Below are 17,887 nucleotides of genomic sequence, written 5' to 3'. Positions count from 1 at the left end.
TTCAAGGGTAGCAAGAAGTCATCGGATCCAAACATTTAGGCATCACGTGATCCCTTTCCTCAGAGTGCTCGTTTACCCTCGGTGTAATCAGTCTATAGCAGTGACAATGACAAAAAAAAATCTTTTCACCGCAGGATAACGAATTCAAAGTATAGAGATCAATCACTTCTACAGGAAGATCTATACAGGTTGTCCCGCATAAATTGAGCCAAAGCTTTAAAAATGAAAGGCACTCTGGGCGCGAGTTGAACCGAATGCATAAAGTTGGCACTGGCCTAGAGTTATTCAGGCTATTTTTTATTTTCTCCTTAACTAACGGATTTGTTATGTTTAATTATTCAAATTTTTGAGTATTGACTGCCGACCCCAAGTGTGATACGCAAAGTTGTAGAGCACCTTGACAAACCTCTTAATAAATTGTTTCCAACACGATATATCTCACATGGCCCTTTCTTCCGCGTTCCAAAGAAAGCCCGCGAAATATGAAAAAAATTGCATGTGACGGGGCGATTGCGCGCTGTTATTGTGCAGCTCTCAAGTGTGCGATGGATGAACAAAGTCGGCTGTATATAGCGAGCCTGCCCCGCGACAAGGCGTTATGTCGGGTGTGTAGGTATCTGGGCATGCGGCTTTTATCGCATGAGGGCGCAAATGGGTGCTGCTGGCCGAGCGGTGCCGAAGCGATAAAGCGTCTAAGGAGACGAAAGAGAACAAGAACATAGCTTCATTTTTTTATGCTTGGAATGGGCAAGAGCTGGCAGCCTGCCGACGGAGTGTAATGGGGTTGGGTGGGGAGGAGGCGTTAGGGCCGGAATGATTTTCAAGTGACCTTCAATCCATAAAGCGCTTTTCGATTATGAGCGTTCGAAGAGGTCACCATCTGCTGCAATGTACATTTGGCATCTCATAGGCACATTTTACGAGGCGTTCTTGATCATGGTATTAGGGATGGAGTTGCGGACTTGCTTGATTTTTCTTTTAGGCTCTCTGATGTTGTGGTTGGTGTCCGGTATACTTGATCCTTGACGTAGCCCCAGAGAAAGAAATCGAGGGGAGTTAAACCTGGTGACCGTGCCGGTCAAGCAATGAGCCCATGCAGTCCAATCCACTGCTGCTGGAATACTTCATGCAGCCATTTGCAATCTTTGCATGCTGTCGTGCGCAGGAGCCCCATCACGCTTATACCAACTAATCTTGACCCTAGGCAATGGAACTTCGCAAAGAAAATCCTCAAGCACCCCATCAAGGATTTCGTTGACGTATCTTTCGTCTGTAAACGTGCCATCAAAAAACACGGGGTCAATGATAGTGCCACCGTAAATTTCACACCACACATTAACCGACCACTGATATTGGTGACGTGTTTTAAAAACACAGTGAGGGTTTTCGTCGCTCCAATAGTGAGCCTTGTAGATGTTCATTTGGTCATTACGTGAGAATAGCTTCATTGGTCCACAGTATATTGTTGACAAATCCTGGGTCCTCTTGCGTCTTGATTATGATCCAGTTTGCGAAGTCCTTCCGATTTTGGAAATCGTGGGAATCCAACAACTGGTGCAGCTGCACGTGGTACGGATGAAGTTGCCTGTTAAGTTCTTTCCACACTGAAGACTTTGACACTCCAGCTTCAGCACCCACACTACGAACACTTGTATGTGGGTCTCAAGAAAACTTTGTCTTCACGTCCTCGCCCGGGATTGAATATTTATGTCGTTTCTTCGTAAAAGTCCCAGTCTGTCTCAGCGTTTCATATACACACACAATCGTCATTGAGCTCGGACGCGTACCTGGATGCCAGCGTTGAAATAGCTCAACTGCGCGCCTTCTATGTGCACTTGACGTACCTAGAGCTAAAACCATATCCATCCTTTCATCAATGGAGTAAAGCAGATCTGCTGCTCAACGTTGGCCACAGCCAAATAGCGTTGCTGTGGAGAGCACGCAGGGGTATAGGCACCTGAGGAGCACTGGATATATTGCACTTCGCCGGGATTGGCTCAAACGAGGTATATAAGGTATGATTTACATCCGGTAAACTTCAACAACGCGCTGGTCATGGTGCGCAAATGTGAAACCAGATGCGGCCACCCGATACTGCGACCACAAAGCGATGCGCACGTGCGGGATGCGAGATCAAAAAAGAACGTCTGGTATAGACAGTAAGTGTGAGAAGGAGAGCAGACGGGACCAGTGCGAAAAGAGTCATCATCTGAAGACATGCGTAATCTCCTTTGAATATATCCAAGGTTTCTTTTTTTACCATTAGTTAGTTTTGTCCACGTGTGATTTATCCACTGTTCATCATCATCATTATCAATCATCATCATCAGCCTGTTTTATGTCCACCGCAGGACGAAGGCCTCTCCCTGCGATCTGCAATCACCGCTGTCCTGCGCCAACCGATTCCAACTAGCGCCCTCGAATTTCCTAATTTCATCGCTCCACCCAGCCTTCCGCCATCCTCGACTGTGTTTCCCTTCTCTTGGCATCCATTCTGTAACCCTAATGGTCCAACGGTTATCTAATCGACATGACCTGCCCACCTCCATTTTTTTCTCTTGATGTCAATAAGAATATCGTCTATACCCGTTTTCACTCTGATCCAAACCGCTCTCTCTCTGTCTCTTGACGTTATGCCTCGCAATCTTCATTCCATCGCTCTTTGCACGGTCCTTAACATCTTTTCAAGCTTCTTTGTCAGTCTCCAAGTCTCTGCCCCATATGTCAGCTCTGGTAAAATGCACTGATTGTACACCTTCCTTTTCAATGATAATGGTACTTCCAGTCAGGAGCTGACAATGTCTGCCGTATGCGATCCAACCCATTTTTATTCCTCTATGAATTTCCTTCTCATGATCAGGGTTCCGTGTGATTAATTGACCTGGGTAAACGTACTCTTTCACAGACTCTATAGGCCGACTGGCAATCCTGAACTCTTGTTCTTTTGCCCGACTATTCATCATTATCTTTGTCATCTGAATATTAATCTTCAACCCCACTCTTACACACTCTCTCTCTGTTAAGGTCCTCAATCATTTGTTGTTATCCGCTGTTATTCCGTTAATAAGGTTTAAAATTGTAGCATCATCGTTCAATTCAAAAACTACTACAGTGTCATTTGTGTACAAAGGCAAAATTCTAGCAGCCGTCATCGCCTTCTATCGTTCACACGCGCTTCTTTGAAGCAGAATCAAAATGCTGCTATTGTCTTTTCTTTTTCTTGGCCTTAGACGCTTTATCACTTCGGCAACGCTCGGCCAGCAGCATGCATTTGTGCCGTCATGCGGTAAGAGCCGTATGCCTAGTTACCTACACCAGGCTTAACGCCCTGTCGCGAGCCAGTCTCGCTGCAGCCGACCTTGTTCATCCATCGCACGCTTGAGAGCAGCACAATAACAGTGCGGAAGTGCCCCGTCACGTGGTATTTCTTTCATATTTCGCGGGCTTTCTTTGGAACGCGGAAAAAAAGGACCGCGTGAGATATATGATGTTGGAAACAATTTATTGAGAGGTTTCTCAAGGTCCTCTACAACTTTGCGCATCACACTTGGGGTCTGAAGCCAATACTTAAAAAGTTTATTAATTAAACATGACTAATCCCTTAGTTAAGGGGAAAATAATAAAAATAGTCTGAGTAACTCTACACCAGTGCTAACTTTATGCTTTCGGTTCAGCGCGCGTCCGGAGTGCTTTTCATTTTTAAAACTTTGGCTCAAGTTATGCGGGACAACCCGTATATTGCCAGCATCTCTAACGTGGCAGCTTCGTTTAGACGGTGGATACGTCCCACGGATGAAGATTTATCAATAGAGATTGACCAGGCAATTAACCATCGAATCGCGTCTCCACTAAGCGGCAAGCATCTATACCAGTCTCTCGCGATATTGCGGACGTCTAAGCTGCGAGTTTCTGCTCACAGTCTGTTTATATAGGAATGTTCATATGCAGTCCCGACACCCCGCTGTGGTAGCCGCATTTCCACGGAGGCGAAATGCGAAAACGTTCGTGTACTTAGATTAAGCCACACGTTAAAGAATCTCAGGTGGCCAAAATGAATCCGGAGTCCTCCACTATACTGCGTGACTCACAATAAGACCATGGGTCTGGCACGAAAAAGTACGGAATTAATGTTTTTTTGTTTTTTTTAAGCATAGAGACTCGGCCTTGTTGATGTATCTTTGACGAGTGAGAAAAGTTGACTCGCAGTCCCGGCCCTGCGAAAATGGATGTCTAGCGCAGCTGTTGAAAACCACCATTACAACTGCTGAGGGGGATACGTATGCAAGGCTCTATTGGTCTATAGAGTAATGGCAGTAATGGTAATTTAGAGTAATGCGAGTAATGGTAATTTTGATAGCACGTCGCAGCCCAATGCGGTGCTGCAGCAACATTGAAATCAGCTGCTTGGCTGGTTCCATTATATACGAAAGGCTATGGACGTCACTCCCCACGTCGCCAGCTGCCGTCGCCGCAGCAGCTTGCGCCACAATAATGTTTGCCGGGAAACATACGCGGGGAGCGGCTAAGTGCTTCTGATTGTGATCAATCATCAATTATGCGGTTGTTTTGTGCTTGTTCTTCATTGAAACGTATGCTGTTCTGTCTATGTTAGCAGTGTGTTCAAAGGGGCTGGTTGGTTCATCTTTAGAAAAAAAAAACATAAAGAGCGCGACACGGGACGAGCGAGTAAAGAGCACAGGACAGAGAGCTGTTGTGTTGTGTGCGTGATTCCAAAGAATGTATGTACTGCTCGCTTCACTTTTCTGAGTGCTTGAAGTCTTACGGGGATACGAGCCACTGCTCCTGGCCCTGCACTGCCACCAGGATCGGCTCACATTTTCGCTAACGGACACGAAAAATGCCGACCACCTGGAGGCTAACAGCTTCGCTGTAAAACGGCGCACAAACAAAGATGGCGACGCAGGCACATACATCAGCGCTGTGGTACCGTATCTGCCGCTTCACGATTTCATATGGGCCCTATATATTTTTCCCTCGTTCACATACGCGATTAAAACTCCGTAATCAGAGAGTATTAAAATGCACACGCAGAAAGATAGAGGGTGAGAGAGAAGCCTTCGTGATTGTTGCTTTGCGCAAAGTCATCCTATTGTCTTCACGATGAGCAGACGCATTTAAAAAGGTAAAGCATGCGAAGGCAAGATGGCTTACTGGAACTTCGTAACTGGTTTCTTTTCTTGGCGGCGTTATAGCGTGGGCAACAAAAATGAAAGCGTATCAGAGGCAACTGATGGCAAAGCAATGCAAGCGAACGGCGTTCAAGCACAGCTAGTTCCCGTCGACTGTCGTCCGCAGCTATACAGAGACTTCAGAGGATTGGCGAGACAAAAGAGGGAACAACAAACACAGTGTGTGCGTAGGCACTTGTGAATGCCAAAGAATGGACCTCTTTTTTCCAATTCCGCTATGCGCATGAGCCTAACCCCTCGCCCCAGCTACATTCCAAGCTGCGCCGCCATTACACCAGGGCAGATGTGCGGAGTGCGTGATCCCTTGCGTGAACCGCGACAATTTACCGAGGTCGTGGAACTGAACAGTAATTTTTATCATGTTTGGGGTGAGAACATTAGTTAAAGGAAACACTTCAGCAGTTCGTGAGAAATACTGCAAGCACATTTTTTCGACGAAAGCAATGGCGTGAACGAACGCTCGAGCAATAGGCTCAGCGTTAGCGACGAGTCTCACGCCGGACACTTGCTGTACTATCGATTGCACAAACCGCCATGGAATGTTGAACGTATTGTACTGGTGTGGCGCAAACGGTCAATTTACTTAAAAAAAAGAGAACTAGGCCATGTTACCAGCCAGTCACCACGCTATTCTTGCTGAGTGAGGCAAGCCGGCGTTCTGGTGCCGTTGTCAGATGGGAAGAGGACTCGGCACATGGAGGTGCCGCGCCCCAGAGCTTACATACACTCATCAATCCATCATCGAACAGGCTGTAAAAATCAAACAGTCTGATATGGAACACCTGGGAGACTAAAAAGACTAGCAATCCGTTGGAGAAGTGCTACGGGAAGCAAACACTGCATAAAGATATGAACCGAATCCTCACGACCGCCACAAACAGGGCACACTCCACGAGCCGGGATGGCTGTAAAGTGCCTGTAACTCAACGAAGGGCCTGTAACTCAACGGTAGTCACCCTCGCGCCAGGCGGTGCATGAACGTAGCTCGCCTAGCGTCGAGGAAACTGGCCGTAATGAGCTTCCAGCTTGACCTGTGGATGGACAGATCGTACCTTTATCAATGCGGGGGAATACCTGGGGTTAGGATATCGACTAGTTCTTGGATTGGAGTTGAAACTGCATCGATGCCGGGGTGAACCTTGCGGAGGCATACCAGAGAGTTGGCAGCCGCCGCATAAATGGTGGACGGGGAACCTGAACGATGCACACAGTGGGAAAATGTGCTTTGCGAAAACAAACGGAGTCTGGTACTAAGAAAAAAGGAAGTAAAGCTTTGAGTCAGGAGCACGTCCGAGTTAAGAGCGACCTGGGTCCACCTGACGTGTAGTGCAGTAGCCACGATGCACAGGTCGGGAATTCCGAGTACTCCCTTATTCTTGGGCACCTTAAGCACCTGCCGAGCTACACAACCACTTGTCCCTTTCCAGTGGAAACGAAAGAGGACCCTCTCCAAGATAAGCTTGGCTCGGGTTGGAACAGGAGACACACACGCCACGTACGTAAGGAACGAAAACAGACCGTCAATGGACATGACAACGCACCGAATTCCTTAATCCTGGTTTCAAGGTTCTCCTTAGCTTGCTGCCAGTTTTCAGGAGGCAGACCATCTGGATCGAATTGGAAACCTAGAATGCGCCACCGCGTTTCCACGGGAAGACCATGAACTGGTAAAAGCACCACAACACTGCTGTGAACATTCGAATTGCAACTGCCGCTCTACGATTGATTCGGAAGTCTATGCGATGTTTTAATCTACCGGTATGTATATCGCAGGGCTTTTACCATTGGCTGAAGAACGCGTTAGCGCATGCAGGCGGAACTATCTCCAGGGTTACGTGGTGTCAAGCAATAGGAGGAATGTCGCCACACAGCACATCGGAATGCATCGTGCGAGGCCAAAGCGATGTCGCATTATGAACAACTCGCGAGTCTTATTCGCAGGCAATTGAAATTTTAAGCGCTAACAAAACAACGTGTTGCGTCCACTTACCTTCGCGTCGGAATGGAAAATGTGTTATTGCTACGCGTGAGCAAATGTGCGTGCGCTAGAGCAGTACGATGAGAAGCTGCTTCAACACAAGCGATAATGAAATGACAAAAAAAAAAGAAAAGCAGGGACGGCCATCGCGCGAACCTGATTGGTGAATCGCTGCCACCGCATGCATAGAGGCGGCCGCTAGAGCGGTCGCTTATTTGAAGTAGTCACTGGAACCTGAAAAAGGCGGAGTGCTTCGATGTCTCGACCTCCCCCTCCCCCCTCCCATGCCCACGCGCACGCACTGACACACAGACACACAGACCAGACATGTACAAACGAACGTAAATAAATCGCAGCTGTAGAAGATGTACAGAGGAGCGCTAAAGTAATCGGTGTCTCAGAATCGGTTTCGCTAGGCCGCCGAGTTATCGAGAAGCCGGCAGGCAGTTTTCGGCGCCGCTGAGAGAACGAACCGGTCACCGAACGCCGCTGTCGGGGATGACAAAGAGAGCGGCCGAGCTGCGACGACGAGGTCGCTTTTCCCGCCACGCACGTACAGCCGCAGTCTCCGGGGCTAGCATGGACGACGCCTCCAAGAAGACGACGACGACCACGAGGATCTCCGGGCGTGCGAGTTAGCGCCGTCTCTCTCTCTCTCTCTCTCTCTCTCTCTGGGAAGCGAGGTTGGATTAAGGGGGTGCGCACATCGTCGCCGTCGTCTCCCCCTCCCCCCAACTTCGCGCGGCAGGAGGAAATCCTATCCTCTCTGCGGGGGAAGTCATCATCGCCGACGGAGGTCGAGGGACGGGAGGCGCGGCCAAAGGCTTTCAGCTGCCGGTGTTACTTGAGACGCGATTACGGACTGGCGGAGAAGAGAGCGAGGAGAGGGAACCGAGGGATGTACCGCCGGTGCGAGCGCTCATTTCAAAGAAAGCAAATATTGGGAAACGTTCAAGAGAAGGAGGCCGTGACGAAGAAAGCAGCTGAGAGGAGAGGTTTGACGGTTTTGCTGCAGCGCGAGGATGGCGCGAAAAAACGCGCGCAGAGACGCACATATAGAAGGAGGGAGAGGGGAAACCAAGAGATAAGAAGGGAAGCAATAGCGAGGGCGCGGCGATGTGTTTGCGGTACTTGAGTCATATCTTCCTTGCATCCTTGCGTCCGCTGGGCACACAAACCGTTTTCAAATCCCATTATACCTTGAGGAATGGGTTCACGAAACCGAAAGACCGCACCCCTGCGGACGATCAGAGCGGGGTCATCTACGAAGTCCGATGCGGGAATTGTGGCGCGACCTATATTGGCTAAACTGGCAGAGAAAGGTCAACGTGATTGAAAGAACAAAAACGAGATGTTGCCAAGGCCACACATGCAACGCGTTCTAGGACCGAACTTGTCAAACACTGATGGACGACGGGGCATAGCTTCGACCTTGACAATGCGGCCACGCTGGCCCGAGAGCAAAAGTAGGGGGAAAGCTCCTGGGATCGTGGTGCTTCCGTCGTGACGAATCGGCGTACAACACCAACCGTGGCCCCCTTGCCGGACGTCTACAAGGACGTATGGGACGAGTAGACTGGGCCTCCCCTCATTTGTGTAAGTGTATACTCAAGATGCCACCTTCATAGGTGGCGAAACGTCTATACCCTTTCGTTTTAACTTATGTTAAGTCGGAGTAAACCTATTTTCAATCTATATAACGTTTCGTTTTCTCTGGCTAATGCCGGCGCTTGCCACCGGAAACTATGCACGACGTTTACGATTTCTTAGCGCGCTTTGCAGAAATGAGAGCACATCCCTATAATATTGCTGGGTTCGTTAGCGGAGATTAGCAACGTAAACGGTGCTATGTCGCGAGTGCGTGTCAAGCTCGATATTACGTGAGTCACGAACTAGAAAAAAAAAACACATCAAACATGTTCTTATTTAGTGTACGTAAAGAAGACCGGAAAGATGCTATATTCATGCAAGGCGTGCGACGACGTGGTTCTCAGTAAAACGTGACATCTGGAGGGTCCTACATATCGCAGCTGCTACTTCCTCAATTGTCCGGTAGATTTAGCGGGAAACCTAGCATTGTAAAACAAGAAGTAATTTGAGAGTGTCGTATTTTAACTTGATGCGTGCAATCGTATTCACTTTCACCGTATTCAATGAGTAATCTTACGCATTGTTTATGTTTACGCCGCCTCATAGGTCACAAACTTTTTTCTTCCTCGTTCAATGTTTACGTTTATGCCGTTCACAAGTTAACCCATGCTGAAATATCCTCTACGCATATTGAAAATACTGGCACTGTTAGCTGATTTGTTGCAGAATACTAGTTGATTACTGCGTGCTCAAGGCCATTATTTCTAGACCCAATCGAGCGGATGCACATTATGTGGCGTTGACGCAGTACTAGCTGTCACTATGACGAAAGCGATTTATGACGCTTGTCGAGGGAAGAATGGTGATATTAGAGGTGCATGCGCAGATAATTATATGACACGTACCTGAATACATTTAAGGTTTTTATACTGCTTATGTCGCAGTGGCACTTACCCATACTCAAAGGACAAGAATGTGTAGCCGAAATGCAAGAAATTTGAATAACTTTCAAGGGGCCGTTGAAGAACATTTAAAGGTCTGAGTCCTTTAGAAACGCCTAAGAACCGACATTATATGCACAGATTTTATGTCGTGGTTTATTGTTGTATTTGGCGGAACAGAGATGCGCTTGCTGGCTATGATTTTCCGTTCGAAGTTCCATGCTTCATACATAGGTTGTTCAAAAAATACTGAGGCCAGCGTTATGAAATTTTTATCTCTGAAAATTAATATTCACCACTTTTTATCCCTTTCTATGCATGCTATTGAGTAAGTGAAATGCACGCGTCCTAACGTTTCTACCACGCCCAGATACAAGAGTCCAGTCGTCTTTAACGTCTACTTAAAAATCAGCTCCGATGTATATCTACGCCTGATTCCATGTCATGTCCCACTTCAAAGCAATGTCTTTTTTTTTTTTTACCGTTCACCAAAACATCGCAACAACACACTTGTTTTACAGTTCAGATGGGCTCCTCTCGAACTTCTTTATGTACGTCACCCTACAAAGGGATATTGCTTCGACCTAAAACAAGGTATAGCTCAGACATTCGAAACGATGTTGCAGTAGGTGTCCAAAGATGGCTTGACTAACGTTATCTAAGACTGGTAGAAACGACGGGACGCGTGTATATTCACTTACTGAGGATCATACGGAAAAGAATAAAAGTGCCGATGAATAATTTTCAGAAATAAAGATTTCACTGCATCAGCCTCAGTCTTTATTGAGGAGCCCGCGTATGTACACAACCGTGGACAGGCACAAAAACTGCAACAAATAGACGAATCTAAATGTAGCACGCAAAGGAAGCTTGGCTTTGACATTGTGATTTTATTACTACACATTTCGTCAATGCTTATTGAAAATATAGGTATTGTTGGCTGATTAGTTGCTTAATACTACTTGATTACTGCGTGCTCAAGGTCGTGATTTCTAAATGTATAGTCTGTCGCCTTATAAAGCTTTCTATAGATATGTAATGCGTGATGCGTCTTTATAGTACACGTGCTATGTAGTAGTCTATCAAACAAAAAAGAATTGATTTACGTATACTCAAAGGCAGCATTGAACCGCTGCGTCCCAAAACAGCAACCCAATCGATGCTCCACCCAATATACCACAATTAGTTTTTTTTTTTTTATTGCCAGGTTTCTGCAAGTCAACCTGTGTATAGTATAATGAATTTATGTATCCGTTATTCACTATGCCACAATCGCACGCACACTTTGATCTTGTAAACGCCAACTCGCTCTTCGAAATGATCGTCACGTGTGTCGCGATCGTCACGTGTTCGGGCGCATGTGCGAGAGCACCTGTGCGTGTACCAGTTTCCTGTGCCAAAGAGGCAGGAAATAAATGCGCAAATTTATAGCATTTGATTAACCACTTCACGATAGCTTCGCCTCACTTGGATTACAAGATGTGCGTTGGATCTCTATAATTTCACAGGTTACTCTTATACGCTTTCTACAGACTCTATTGATTAAAGTCTGTGTACCACTTGTCTTATTTAAAAAAAAAAAGGTGGAGACACACGTTTAAGACAAAAGTATATTTTTTTACTAAAGATCGCCTTTGAAAGCTAGCATGTGACGCGTTTTCAGAAAAGATGACTTCTCCGCGGAAGTTACCGGCATCTGAAATCGCAGTGTTCAGGTAGGGAATTAAAAATAATTGTTAATAACTTTATAGCTATTCACTTTAGGAACATGTTAAACTTGCGAAATTGAAGCTGGACAATGGGGAAGTTATCACTGCTTAGTGAAAAATCCTAAGTACTAACGACAAGCTCTAGTCTGCTCACCCCATGTCCCGGGCATTAGGGGCACGTTAATTATCCCCTGCTGGCCGAAAGGGGAATAGGGGGAGCCATGGAATTTAACCAGACGCGTGTTTCCGATTTGCTATCCTGCACTGGAGGGGAGGAAATAGCAGCACCACTTAGAACAGGTGTTCGAAATAAGGGGCTAACCAGAAGGGAGAAGAAGGAAGTGAGAGAGAGAGAGAGAGAAGACACACGAAGTACTAGAGGCGTTCACTGAGTCCTGCAGATCGCAAAAAGCACGACAATGCTTTAACAGTCTCCTGATAAGGTGCAGAGCCATGGCTACGTTTGAAGGTCGGCCGTTGAACTTGTTGAGCACGACAGTAGCTGAGCGCATCTGCGCACAATGCTGCGTGCACTGGCACAGAATATGGGTGATGGTTTCATCTCCACCGCAGTGGTTATGGTGTCCTATGCGGAAGGCGTAGGCACTGGCGAACGCTCCACCCAGCCAAAGCCTCCATAAGATGGCCGCGCCTCTTCGGGGCAGTCCTGGGGCTCTCTGGAAACTTAATTGAGGTTCAAGGCAATGTAGTCTCGTATTTATTAAGCTGGAGCAATTTAATTCAGATAATGTGCGTTGACATGAAGATATGCGAAGTTTTCTTGCAGCATCCATCCTTGAAAGCGGTAATAATAAATACTGGGCTTCTCTGTGAGCTTTTCGTAATTTCCTTCCTTTTTCGTCATTTTTTTTCGCACGCAAAAAACGTAATACAAAATTCGGCAAAATCACCATTAAACATTCACAGTACAAAAGACGTATGCACTTTCCATGTGCTTAGAATGTCTTCAGCAGAGACAGTTGTTTCTTCAAATCTTTTTTTTTTCATTCTTCTTTTTTTTTTACTTTCGAAGCGCGCTGCAAGACCACTGTCTTTCTTTCGGGGGCCCCGTACACCGTCTCGATCACCGAACATGTCCCCCTCGCTTCCCGAAAGTGACAGTTCGCGGGAGATCGTATTGCCCGCCTGTTGTCACATCCGTCGTTCTGAGCCCCGGAAGGGACTCGCGGAAACTGTTCATTAGCTGTCCGAACAGGAAGGAGCGGACCGCGGGAGTACAAGCCAATCCGTAGCGCGCCCACTGCAACAGCCACGTACCTTCTGCGGAAGCAGAGTGCAACGCGCGCGAACCATGCGCAGGCCGTACCGGCAGAGGTCAGCTCGGCGCGTCTGGCTGGCGCGGGTCCAAATCGGGAGCAACTCGAACCTAGAGCTGGGGGGGGGGGGGGGGTTCTCCTGCATAGGAGAGCGTGGGACTCCGTCCCATGCACTCCACGGTCAGGTTCATTAGAGCGCATTAGCGACGCACTCTTTCCCTCTACATGGCGAACGACGGCTGGGCAGTGAGCTGGAGACTCGCGGACGCCTCGCCGACGGGGAAGCCTTTGCCGGAAACGAAACACGTTAGACAATTGCAGGGCCTCCGAGATCGAGCGTTGCGCATAATCCGATTCTCGAAGCCCGTGGTTGAACTGGCGGCAAGTGGTATTTCGCAGACGACATCTTACCGGGTGACGAGGACGTGGTATCATTGCACTGTAGACTCGGAAACCACCAGACTCAACGTGATCGCGGTTACACATTGTTCACCTGGCAGAAAAACCTGGGCGAATAAGGAACAACAGACAGACAGACAAAGAACTTTAATTACAGACAAAGAACTTTAATTGACTAAGGAACAAGCCCGGTCCAAATAGGCCGCGAAGCATCGGGCGAAAAGCGATTCAGCGCCAATGGTCACCGACATCAACAAGGGTGCCAGTTAGCGATTAAAGCACGACTATGTGAGGAGAGAACAAAGACTGAGAAAGAAAGAAAAAATCTTATTTTTATAAATTTAGGCGAGCGACAGTTTGATTCATTCAATGAAAATAACATTCCTAATCAATTTTATATATGCGTAAAAAGGAAAGAAAAAACTGTGTTTTACTCTATCATTAGCAAACACGTTTTTTTTTCTTTTTCAGCGCCCACTATAAAAGGGCGCGTTGACTGCTATCACTTCCAAAGACATGCAGATTTTGAGTTGCACAGAAAGGCGCGCTTGTAAAGTGCACCTGCTATGATACGCACCCCTCAAACGTTGTGTTGTTTAGCTTGTCAATGATTATCTGAATTCTGGTGGCGCAGGGTTTCATCGTTTCTTAACGTCTTTCAAGAGTAGTGAGTTACGACAGCCAGATAATTGTTTAGTATGGCTGTTTTCGTTCGGCTACGCTGGCCGACGGGCTTGGCGTCTGACGATGCGACCAGCACTCTACACCGAAAGCTCATCATCGGTTAACAAAAAGTTTAAAGAAACCGAGAGGGGTTTGTAGGAAATAGGGAAGCAGACGAAATCAGCACTGGGAACATACAGACCTTTCAAGCAGGAAATTGCCAGGGAAAATATCTACGATAATTCTAGGGGAAGCTCTTTGTTGTTCGAAGCCAGGACGGGAGTACTGCGGACTAAGGTGTACCGAGCCAAGTAACAAGTCATAGATAGACATCATATGCGGTGCGTGTGGAGAGGTGGAGGAAATGGCTGAACACCTGATACTCTTCTGTGAAGCACTTCGCCCTACAATTCGAAGCAAAGGGGCAATCGAGGCAAGGATGAAATTCCACACTCCGCTAAGTACAAAATATATTACTAGTCATGGCTAGGTGGCGTGAGCCGCCGCCCGAACTAAAGGGTTCAGCCTTATCCATCCATTCATCGCTAGAGTTACTGTGTAGGTACTGTATAGTGTTACTGTACCATACAATTACTGTCGTGTAGTTAATTTAATGTATAGGCTCCCTTTAGGGCGCCTGTACAGTAATTATATGAACCGCCGATGAACCGCCATGTTTTACACGTATGGACTCCAGTGGAAGCTACGGTACCAGGTATACATTTACCTTCTAAGGAATTTTGAGGAATATGTTCAGACAAAGCTACGTCTAACAAGCGTACCGCGAGTAACTGTGTATTCCAAGTACTGTAACTACCCTACACGACCTCTGCAATTGCTAGTCTGCAAAAAGTTGTCTACTTGTTTCGTAAACACTCATAGACGCGAAAATCGCCAGCAGTATATAACATTGAGCGTTCTAATGCAACCGTACCTCTCTTAAGCTGATGCCACCGTTACGGCAAAACTTCGTTCAGTGTTAGATATTGTATATGCATGCAGTATGTCGTCATATAATGTCAGTGGTTTCAAGGCCTCACCATCGGGCTATACTGCAAGGAAAGGACATGACCCAAACGCATCGGTTTGATAAATGATAGAATTACACTTTAAGATGTAGTAGAGTGGATAACTCGGTTGGCCTATAGTTTATTACTGGATAATAGAGTGCTAGGACAAGGACACACCAAGAAGGAAACGGATGCTTTATTGCAGACATCCAATAAAAGAAAAGGCACAAGTATCAGGCCTGCCAAAGCTACATTTGGCTTGACTGGCAGTACCTGGAAGTTGACAACAAACTGCTAAGAATAGGAGAAAACAGGAAGGGAAACTAATTCAAACAGGTGCGATGACTATATGTCACGTATCATACCTTGTTTAAAAGAAGGTTTGAAAAAAAGAAAAGGAATCACTGTCGATTTAGGGTAAATGTGAGGGAAATGCCTTAGCACTGCGTCGCAACTCTTTAAGGTCCCGGATTCGTCATCACCAAAACCGCGTCGACCACATTGCAAAGTGTTTTCAGGAGCTCAATGCCCCTCTCTACCTCTGCGATTACGTACACATAGCGTATTACGTACACATAGCGTACGCATTAGGTACATAGCGATTAGGTACACCTAATCGCTATGCCCCAAGACGTGGTGCAGAAGACGAACACTTATGTGCGTTATCGCTAAGCCACATGGCACAAAACTCATGTAACGTGACTCACATGACAGAAAATACAATAATTGCACGCATCACGTGTCTTTGCATAAAAATTAACTGTGCCGTTTCACGAAATTCCGGCAAGCGCCTTGAGACCACCGTAATTTGCTTTACCCTTTTGCTTAGCTCGTACGTGAAGGCTATAAGCGCGACTGGCCGATCGAGGCACTCTGCGGGTATTCGCGGGCTTCTATCACGCTCGGAAAAACCTTTTTTTATGTCGCACGTATTGAGCAACAGAAAGCTGTATCGGGAGTTTTTCATGTTGGTCTGCGATTTTCTCATTGACACTTTTAATCTAAATATAATATTTGAGGAGTTGATTAGTTAAATAAGACTAATTATGTAAATAGGCGGAATGCAAAAAAATAATCTCAGTATCTCCAAGCAACGGCAAACAACATCTCTTGATTCTGATCAGCTTCGTGGCATTTGCATATTTTTAAAAGTTGGTGCGCGATAATTGGGACACCCTGAATATGCGGCTCGCAAGCACGAACAGCCTGTATAAGGGAGGGAGGGAGATCGCGCGATCAACTTTATTTACAAACCGCTCGTTGTTGCAGCCATCGGCGCTGGTAACCGGAGAGGATGAAAAGAAGAGATGGCGACCACGACGTATTTCCGGTTTCGCAATCACTTCCGGTGCATGTAGACCCCAAAAGCATTCAGCCTTCGAGGTGTGTTTTGGTCGCTTAGGGGCAACCATATCGATGGGCCGTGAATTTGGACATCTCCTGCTCCTGTATCTAAGGGTGAATCTAAAAGGCATGCGGTCAAACGCTCTGCGCCTGAGCGACTTATCTTAAGCACGTCACAAAGTTACATCTTGTGTAAGTGTCTCATTTATCATTAACACTCATAAAAGGAAACGAAAAACGCGGCTAAACAGAGGGAATGTAACACCCGCATGACACACTGTGCATCGTAAAGGGACATTAAAAATAAATAATGAATCAGCTTTACCTGATAAAGCATTCTTTCAAAATACTGTTTCACCTAATTTCGCAGTCAAAGGTTGAATAATATTGGAAAAAACGAGTCAAAGTTCTATTTCTTGAATTTAACGCCGATACCTCAGCGTCGTCGCGTGAGTTTGACGTCACGGATTTCAAACTGCCTTCCCGTATTTCGACCTTTGTGGCTTTCTAAGTTCAGCATTTGGCTCTTTTACAATACAGTGCAATCGATCTTTACTGACAAAAACTGAACTAGGCCCAAGCAGAAACCGTCAGAATCCATGACGTCACGGCTAAATGGTGCGGGAACCTGACGGCGGCGTCGCCACCCGTCTTTTGTTATCGCGTCTTTTCTGGCTTACTAAATCTCGTCTCATGCTAAGAGTGGTTTTCTTGGCATTGTGGAAGGATTATTTACTACTGCAGCTCGAATTATTTTTCTCTTTAGTGTCCCTTTAAATAAAGAAGGAACTGCTTGAATTCGCATTCAAAAAGCAAGCGGAAATTCAATGACCGAATCATTCAGCAAAGCTCTTAATAGAATTTCTCTAATGTGTGTGGGATTTTGTGTTTTTTTTTATGTCTCAATATGTGAACGCATAGTTTATTTATACCAAGTCTTAATTCGGTTGAGGTGTCATTAATGTAAAAGAAACTAAAGAAAATAGATAAAGCTTCATAGCCAATCCTCCGCAAACCGTATAGGCTTCATTGGTTAGAAACCAGAACGAGAGTGCGTCAGCTCAAGACGACATCGATATTAACACCCGAGGAGAAAGGGAGACACATCCAGATACGAGCAACGTTACGCATACTCGAAAACGCAAGAGAGACAGGTACGCCCGGAGCGTCAGAAAGCGAGGTACGCAAAAGTTGGCAGTACGCGGAACACATCGGCAAAGGTCGTCGCCATGCAGGAGCAACCACAGCGCTAAGGAACTCTAACCCTGAGCATGAAGAGGAAGCTGAGGGTCGAAAGGCCTTGAAAAGGTCGGCCGAGATCGAGAATGCAGTGATGTATACTATGCGCTCCCGAGGATATAGGTAAATGCATAGAGACAAACGGAACATACCCGAGGAAATAAGGGCCAAACTCTAGGTAGACCCACTACTCAAGAATATGCACCCTGTTCACCACGAGGGCTGGAGAAAAAGCAGGGCAAAGAACATGGCGACGAACTACGTAAGAAACAAGGGCGCGGCGTTTGTAGACGCTGCACGTTACAAACACAAACGCAGCTTTGTCGCAGCAGTACTTAACCACAACAGACAATGCTGCACAGGCTTGACTATAAACACGACACGCATCGAAACGGCGGAGAAAGCGGCTATATCGCTAGCCATAGCACAAACCAACCCATACTGCATAATTCCCAGACGGCAACTTCGCGAACGGTCGGATCTTACCTGAGGCGCTAAACATACTCAGAAAAGGCAAAACAATGTTG

This window comes from Dermacentor albipictus, chromosome 1, assembly GCF_038994185.2.
Source record: "Dermacentor albipictus isolate Rhodes 1998 colony chromosome 1, USDA_Dalb.pri_finalv2, whole genome shotgun sequence".
In the NCBI taxonomy this organism is placed as follows: domain Eukaryota; kingdom Metazoa; phylum Arthropoda; class Arachnida; order Ixodida; family Ixodidae; genus Dermacentor; species Dermacentor albipictus.
This window is presented reverse-complemented; position numbering follows the sequence as displayed.